The 9,420-nt window shown below is 40.6% G+C and overlaps 1 pseudogene; it reads right to left on the minus strand.

Annotated features, from left to right (window-relative positions):
- Positions 1–1,743: 1,743 nt before the first annotated feature.
- LOC116412576 lies at positions 1,744–1,847 on the minus strand (annotated as a pseudogene).
- Between the last annotated feature and the right edge of the window lie 7,573 nt (positions 1,848–9,420).

A 9,420-nucleotide genomic window follows, 5' to 3' on the forward strand; every position in this document is an offset into this window, starting at 1 on the left:
GCTGATCTGAGAAATAGCTGTGAAATTCTCATCAGTACATACTGTACCCTAACATTTACCATGACAAGTTGCAGTTGTAGATTGCACAATGTACAGTACATTATTGTCAATAAGATAACCAACAATTCAATCTATGTCTTCTTGAGAACTTTCAAAATACATATATGTATGAGAAACTATATGGAATGGTCTAGCAGAAATATTGCCACATTGGCAAAATGAAGCCACTACAACCCCATTAGAGCTTACCCCATTAGATAGGTGTCCCATACCTCCTACCCATTTTAGGCAAAACAGTTCTGATTCTTGAGCTTCAGTAAGGCTCATCTGAAAGTTTGCAGGCTTTGGGGCCCACTTGTCAAAGTCACCTCCTCATGAGGCAACTTTGGAAAGCCTAAACGAAATGTTTTCCCACTGGCAATTTACATTATTGCCGGTAGGAAATCATTCAAAGGAGATCAGTCACCATGTTGTCCTCCAAAATGAATTGAGACTGTCCATATATCCTACAAACATCCAGTAGGCTGTGCATCCTCAATGCAACATGAAGTGATGAGTCAAAGGTTTTAGATTTCTAACACACCATAAAACAAAAAACTGGGTACGGCTGGTTGTACGTGGGAAGATTTGTCGCCCGTGGTTAAATCGCGGCTACCGCGGAGAAGGCATTCAGGGGAGACTTTTCACCCGTGGTAGCTGAGATATAACCACAGTAGACAAATCTCCCTGTGTACCACCAGCTTGAGCTTTTTTTGCTGATTAGGGTCATCTCCCAGCAAATATGAAAAGGGAATAATCCAATAGTATAAAACAGGATAGCATTTATTGGAATAAAAAAGTATTATAATTGTTGATAAAAGACACAGAGGTCAATAAATACAGATTCTAATGAGTTTTTTTATCAATATCACTTTTCTATGTTTGGGGATTCTGCATTTCTGGCAGGGGAGAGGAAATCCTGGAATGGAGCTGCATACAGAAGTGCTGTTGGGTGAGGGCCCTTAGGCACCACCTGGAATGCCCCATATCGCACATCTTTTAGACATGCAAACTAAGTTCTGATAGCTGCCAGGTGCTGGGGAGCCCTTAACATACTTTTTTTTCTCTTTTACGTTATATACAAGCCCAAGCTGTGCTTTAAAAACAATTCACCCAAAGTGCAAAATTGACAAAGGCCCCAATAAAACTCCTAGGTCACCAGGCCAAAAGGCTCGAAATGTCCTGAATTCTTCAGGCCTGCCTTTGTCCGAAGACTAGGGCAGACCCCTTTGTCCCCGATTCCCCCAGCCAAAAGGCCTGCAGGAGGCAAGGGACTTTGAACCCCCTTCTCCGTAACGGGGGGTCCATTTATCCTAATCCCTTTCAGTCCGATGACCATCAGGAAAAAGAAATAACCCCCAAAGGATTTCCATGTCTTTGCGCCCTCAAGGGGCAGGATTTCACCCAATCCAATTAGAAAAAAATACAAAAATATAAAGTGCAGGGTGACACACAAGATATAAATACATAAATAGGATAAAATCCATAACAAGTGAGCCGTTTCGGCTGGATTAAAAAATTCAATTACACCAAATTCCAAAAGCTCTGGGGTAAAAGAGCAGTGCCGTAAAAGGTGCTAGAGATAAATGCACAAGTGCCAAAATAAGGTGCACCCCTCATACACCGTGATTTTCAAGCATCCCAGGTGTGCAAAGCCTGGGGCACCGAAAAGCTTGGGCTCCATTTGCATACAGCCCTTTGGCCAGAGGATCAAGTGTTTCTTCATTCCACCAGTGAGGCTGGTGTCTGACCTCAACTGATAAGAACAGATACTACACTTGATCTTAGCCAAAAGGCCGAGATGCCCTTAACATACTGATATGCCTTATAGACACATTCTCCATAGACACAAATAAAACGGTATCCACAGTAGTCCAAGGTGCAGAACACGGTATCGCCCACTCATAATAGGGTGACCAGATCACTTGAAAATTCAGTTAAAATACATGTTGGGGCCAAATACTGTACAAGTTGCAGGGGCAGCACTGATTGCATTATAATTAAACCGCAATTAGTTCATCCCTACTAGCTGGATTTTGTAGACGTATCCCTGAATTTTCAAGTGATCTGGTCACTCTAACTCATATGTATGAGTGCAGTATGCAGAGAAGTATATAGAGAATGTATATTTTTCATACATAACTACAGAAGGGAAATAAATGAAAAACAATAAAAATGAATAAACCCTGTTAAACCAAGTATGTGTTCCTTTGAAGTGAAATCAATTTAGCTGTTGTCTCATGAGACTGATTTGGGACTGGCAGAAATTGAGAAAGAAGATGATTGTCTAAGAGTGCCCAAGGGTGGTGGAGTCCACTGGAGTCATATGAGGTCACATTAGAACAGAGGAGCTGGTCTGGGATAACAGACAAATATGGTAGAAGAATACTGGTAATCATGCTATCATTGCTGAAATTGTTTTTTAGATTACAGATCATTTTACAAATTATTTTTCTATTGCACATTCCATTGGGAGAAGCGTTATCTTCTGTTTCCTTGTAATAATGGAAACATTGCTGCAGGAAGTGAAAACATAAATTAAACCCATCAAATGTCTTTAGACTCTAGTCTTTTACTGACAAGCAATGCTTTTTACAGTCCAGCTATGTTAGACGCTATTACATTGCAGAACAAACTGATAATGCATGTGTAGTTAAGTGCTTGATGAAGCCAGTTATGGGCCCTGAAAGAAAAAAAAGCTAATTATTGTGTTGAAAGATGACATATACTGTATATGTATAAAACATTCTCTGAAGATTTCATAAGCTTCACCCTTAAAACTGGGGTACATGTTTTGTATGAACTGCTTGTTCATTTTTCCTAGACGATATATACATATATTTGTTTTATGGGGCTTGTGCTAAGATAGCTGTATCAGCAGATTTATAAGTTGCTATTTATACAACCAAAAACAAGCAAATTGCTTACCCTACATCATTTTCCAGTGGGGAGATTTTAGTCCATACCCTGCTCTTTACAAACTCCAGTGCAGTCTTTGACTAGTGTGTAGAATAAAATTAGCAATATAGAGGAGCAATTGAATCGAGCCAACCAATGTAGTTGAATTGTCTAGATGGAAAATTCATTTTGCTAGTTCCTCCCATTGTCAAGTTTTGGAGCATCAGCCAACCCAGAAGTGAGAGGCACTTAACCTTTCTTCTGCCTTCCCTAAAACTAAATGAGCTAATAAGCACAATTTGAACTTCCACGAGCATTGTCAGATGATACATTATGCAGCCATTTGACTTGTAGGCCAATCTATTGGATAGCCCAAATACCTTCTTGTATGTGGTTATTTTAATAAGGCCATGTTTGCTTCATCGCCATGATTTTTACATGGCAGCAGATGCAACAGGACTTGCACTATGTGCCCCACACATAATAACAAAATTATTTTCAATTATCTCACTAAAACTTGCCATATATAGGCAATTTTGGTTAAATAACCCAAACATTACACTGCTTGGGGGCCCATTGATATTTTCCATTTGATCTGAGTTGCCCTTTCCATGCCAAATTTGTTGTCTGAAGTGATAGCTATTACTGCAGGTAGAGAAATCTCATACAATTTGCACATATCTAACCAATCCATATGATTATTTGTGCATACTGGGTAGTCCAAAAGCAACAAAGTAACCCCCAAGCTAGTACCATAAGAGAGCATGTGTAGTTCCTAGAGTTATACACTTCACTTAAAGCTGCTGCCCTGTACCATTTGGTCCCCTGTGTATCTGTGTCCTTTGGACTCATCAGTTCAGGATGGTGCTTCTGGCCTTACATTTGAAGATAATGAGATATGAGTGGCATATCTGCATTTTTTTCACTCAACTAAAAACAAAAAAAAATCACTGCCAAGGGCCACAATTCAACAACAAAACTATAAGTGGCTACTAACCAGATTAGTCATTTTATTTCTAATTAATTATTTCCAAATTAAACATGAGACCAGAATTTTTTTTTCTTTTAAAACATCCTTTCCTGTATTTAAAAATCTGAACTATCAGTAATATATTGCCTGCATAGAGGCGGGGCAGGAAATTGCTTTCACTTCTCATTCAGCACTGCACATATGTAATTACCAGGGCCGGATTTCTCTCCGGTGCGCCCCGAGGCCGCCCCTGTGGGAGTCCCCCATGCGCATGCGCGAACGCGCCCCCACTGCGCATGCGCAAAGCGCCAGCTCCCCATTGCGCATGCGCGAACGCTCTTTTTAACTCCCATACGGAGCAGTGGGGAGAGGTCCCGACTGCTCCGTATGGGAGCAAAATTAAAAAATGTTCTTGTGGCGGGGCGGCATGCCGCCCCTAAACTTCTGCCGCCCTAGGCCCGGGCCTTTGTGGCCTCTCCACAAATCCGGGCCTGGTAATTACATTTATTTAACCTGTACATGGGCATGGGTATTAGGTTGCAGATTGTGGAGCATAAACAATATTTTGGTAAAAAGCTTTTTGATGCAAAGCTTAATAACAATGGCAGCTGACAGCTTGCAGTGACTGTGTACTTGCAAGACTGAGGGAAACAAGATTTATATAATTAATGTAGTATAAGTAAAGTTTATTTTGTTCAACTAACATGATATAAAAAGATTTGAAATTATTTCTTAAGGTGACAGGTCCCCTTTAAGGATACCAGTGAATGGAACAGATGTAGATTATCAGCATAACAGCTTAAACATATGGTCATATGTTAATATTAAGCTGTTGAGTTATTTACACAGCAACAGAGCAGCCAGCTGGAGGGCCTTAGAAGAGATAACTCTAAACGAAAGCTCATTGTAGCATGGACTAGAACATTACCCTCTATAACATGAGCAGCATAAAGCTATACATTTACTAACAATAAGGGTTGCAACTATCAGTAAAGACAAGAGGGATCATTTACAACATGTTTTTTTAATAAAGCTCAAGCATATGCTTCAATTTACCAAAAATGCCTTAAGGGTGCAGGTAGACTCATATTGTAAAAGGCAGAGTCCTAAAAGCACTCCACATCACCTGGCCAAAAGGCCTGCATTTATACAGTCTTTGGTCTCTCCTTCGCCTAAGCTAGGTAGAGGACCTTTATCCCAGACCCCACCAGCCAAAAGGTCTGCAGGGAGAAAGGGTCTACAGACCTTCTTCACCACAAGGCCGGGTTTAGAGGAAAAGGACTGTTGCACTGAATCTGTGAAAAAAAAGACAATAAAAGAAGTGAAAAGTGACATACAAGTGAGGTGAATTAATAAATAATTAGATAAAAGCATAAAAAGGTGGCTGTAAGCAACCAAAGCCTTCAGGCAGGATTAAGGAGTTTTCCTTAACACCCAATGCCCATCAGGCATTAAAAGAATAAAAAAGCAGCGTGCCAGAGTGCAAAAGTATAAATTGCTTTAATCACAGTGTCTGATTTCAACATGACTTAGGGCACCCCAGGTGTGTAATGCCTTGGGTACAAAAGAGCTTGGGCTTCATGGTTGCTGGTCCTTTGGCCAGAGGATCAGGTACCTCTCTGTCCTACCAGCAGGGGGCAGCTCCCCCAACTGATAAGAACAGATACTTCACTTAATGTGAATCTAATTTACAACATGTAGTCTAGGTAAAATAAAGGGTGAAAATTAAGTGAATTGTCACTGCACAATGGGCCCGATTCACTAAAGTCCGAAATAAGGAGTGCTATTTATAGCATGCGTTAAAAATCTTATCACTTCTTATTTTTCGCTCGATTCACTAAAAGGACACTTGTGATAATTAAGAAGCGATGTTCTTGGCGTTATTTATCTTACGATGACATATTTCAATGAAAAAAACTATGCGATAAGCGTTATAGGGGCCGATTCACTAAAGGTCAATAACGCTTATCGCATAGTTTTTTTCATTAAAAAGCATGCGATAATTAAGTACCGATTCATCAAAGTCATTTCGCATGTGTTAATCCGCATATCGCATGCACAAAAAAAACGCATTGCGTTAATTAGCGAATAGAAATAGTACTAACGCATGATTCACAAACACATATGAAGCGTTAAACGTGCAAAATATCGTGTTAATCTGTGTGAATTTTAACCCTACTTGGGGCCGGCGGTACTTAAAGAAAATTGCGGTTCGTGAGCTATTGGCAACACAACATGGAGTTTGCAGTCGTATTTTTTCAAGTATATGTTGGCCCTAGAGTGATTAATCCTCCAGTTTTCAGGAAAATGGTGGTTTTCAGAAAGTAATGGTTATGTGCGTAATATATCGCGCGCTGCGTAATATCTTGTGCGCTGCGTAATATATTGCTTGAAAATATGTCATCGTAAGATAAATAACGCCAAGAACATCGCTTCTTAATTATGACAAGTGTCCTTTTAGTGAATCGAGTGAAAAATAAGAAGTGAAAAGATTTTTAACGCATGCTATAAATAGCACTCCTTATTTCGGACTTTAGTGAATCAGGCCCAATGTGTCCATAACAACTCTAGGTTGCATCTAATACACAGTGTACAAGTAATACTGACATGCTGCTTTTTTTACATGGTAGATACACCTTGTGGTTCTATCCATTACACTGCACAAATCATTGAATCTTCAGAATTCCACACAAAAATTGAAATGGTTAGCAGGGTGACAGTTATGATAGAATTCTGGGAAAAAACACATGAATAGTGATTAAAGACATGGCAAATTAACCTAAATCTTGCAGCTTTGCACAGCTTGGTAAGTGTAACCTAAGGTGTTCTGTTATAGTTTACAAAACAGAGGCACTATCAGTGGTTTCAGTACTTGTCACTAATTATTCCTCTATGGAAAAATACCTGATTGAAGTCAAAGGGCAATCAAAAGGGCAATCAATCACCTGAAAACACTAACGCTTGTCAGCCAAGTGCTGCTTGGAAACACCTAGTGCATGTTTTCAGACTAAAATCAGCTGCCAAGCACCAGTGCAAAAGTACAGATACATGGAAACATAAGGGGACATTTACAGATGCATCCGCAACTGCAGGTGCTCCAAAACAGGCACAATGGAGAGTACATGTTGACTCAATTCATAAAGGTACTTGCATCAAACCACCTCCTGTGCCTAATATGGGTGCAAATTACATCCACCCTCACCCTTTTGATGAACATTGTACAAGTGCACCTACTGGCATTGGGAAACCACTGCGCTACTGCCACTCAAGACGTGGAGGTAGCCGCAGGGTTCCCAAAGTACGTCACATCAACAGGTACACCAGACTTGCATCCAGCAAATCAAATGCAAATGGCATTTTGAACATGCACTCAGAATAGTGATGTGCGGGCCGGGCCGATACCCGCGGGTGGGGCAGGTTCGGGCTGACCTCGGCACATCACCTGCTGGTTGTGGGCGGGTTTGGTTTGAACGCTTCTGCTCACCCTCCCCGCCCGAGACCTAACACTGCCAGCTTTCCGGTTCTGGCTTGGGAAGTTATAGGCACCGGCCTGACACATACCGCCCCTTTTGTGACATCATTGCGGGGCGGGTCTATAAATAAAGGGGAGAAGCCGGGTCAGGGAGTGTTAGGGTTGGAAGCGGGCGGGTTAGGGTCGGGTAATTTGGCCCGCACATCACTAACTCAGTGATGCAACCTCTGAATATGCTAAAGCATTTTTGTCTGTTTTAACGTATCAAGTGCAATTTCAGTGTTTGCAACTCTGCACTCGGCTGCAATAAAAAAATTTTGGGGAAAATATGGTGACTGCAATTTGCACATCGCACTTGCATTTGTAAATGAAGCTTATAGCCCTTATAGTTCCCCAGCTCAGGTTTAGGAGTTGCCAAAATTAACCGCAACTCTGGAAAATCACTTTCTCTGGAAGCCCAGTGCCTTATTTTGGGTTCAAGGGGTTAGCCAGCCCTGACAGGTAGGGAATATAATAGTAACAAGCAGGTCTAGACTGGAATTTAAAATAAGCCCTGGCATTTCAAGTACAAAGAGGTCCCAAACATCCCACCACCCACCCAATTAGTGACTGTATATGGTATTTTACAGCAGCCACTATAGTATTTGCCAGAATCCACAGATTGCTAATCTGGGCCTGGCAACAAGTTTCTTTTTTAATCCAAGACCATGATTGGGTTTTGCTTTACATCTATGTGTTTCATGAAATGTTCTGTCAGTAAACCTATTTGCCTTTCTGTCAGTAAACCTTTCTGCCTCTCTTCATGCAACTTTGTTGTGGTTGGTTATTTTGAAAGACAGTTAGCTCTATTACATTGACTAGGAAAAGGAAGCACACACAGTGTATTTGACCTAACTGTCAATCAAAATCTGACTCAGACTCCTGCATAAAGAGAGGCAGACTGCTAAAAGGGGGTTAGTGAACAGTAACTGGATACCTTTTATATATTTACTTAAAAAACAAAAATGAAAGAGCATGGCACTTTACACCACTTGGGAAATCCGTGTTAACATTCAGGTAGTAGTAAACTTCACTGCTGCAGAATGACTGGAGGGATGGAGCTTGCAGCCCCAGAGTCACATTTGCACTCATCCCTCACTGTTACATAATGTTACCAGAATGCTGGTGATGGTAGTTCTTGCAGGAATGGCTGAGCTGTTTATTCTAACATCTGGACTTCCTCCTGCTGCCACAGGATGGAAGTAGAGATCACCAGTACAAGCTAGCAGAAAAAGCTTTCCCTTAACTCATTTGTAAGCTTAAGTATTTAAGGGTTAGATCACAAGCATGAGCAACAGGAGGAACAAGGGAATGATTCTTCACTAACAACTGTTCTAGATACAGTGGGTTTCATGTTTTAGCACCAGTGCTCTAGGGCTCAACATCCCTCCACTTTTATTATCATATGAGATAGTTTAATATTAGGATCATCCCTCCACTTTTATTATCATATGAGGATCATGCACTGAAAGAACATCCCATCTACGGGCAATTGCATTGTACAAGTAATACACGTTTCATTTTTTTTGCCAAATTAGAAAAGTCTTATTTTAACTTAAATGTAATAGATTATTTTAACTATAACTCTTTTCTAAATGAATGCTGCAGTACAGAGAGTTGCAGCGCACACACAACACTCAGACAGCACAAATCTATCAAGGGATAATATTAGAGCAGATGATTCATAGTTACATAGTTAGTTACATAGTTACATAGGGTTGAAAAAAGACCAGAGTCCATCAAGTTCAACCCATCCAAGTAAACCCAGCACACACAACCCACACCTACCAATCTATACACTCTGCCCACTGACAGCAACAGAATCCAATCCTGTGACTTAAGTCTTACGCTATAACTATAAAATAGATTAACTGACCAATAGAAACTGTTCTACTTTCTATCTCTATATAAATTGCATGTATTAGGCAAGTGCAACACTGGGTGGATTCTTGGCCTGTGCATAAATGCAGGCCAAGAATCTGCCCTTATGCTTGAAAAATCT

Source organism: Xenopus tropicalis, chromosome 7 (genome assembly GCF_000004195.4).
Source record: "Xenopus tropicalis strain Nigerian chromosome 7, UCB_Xtro_10.0, whole genome shotgun sequence".
Lineage (NCBI taxonomy): Eukaryota > Metazoa > Chordata > Amphibia > Anura > Pipidae > Xenopus > Xenopus tropicalis.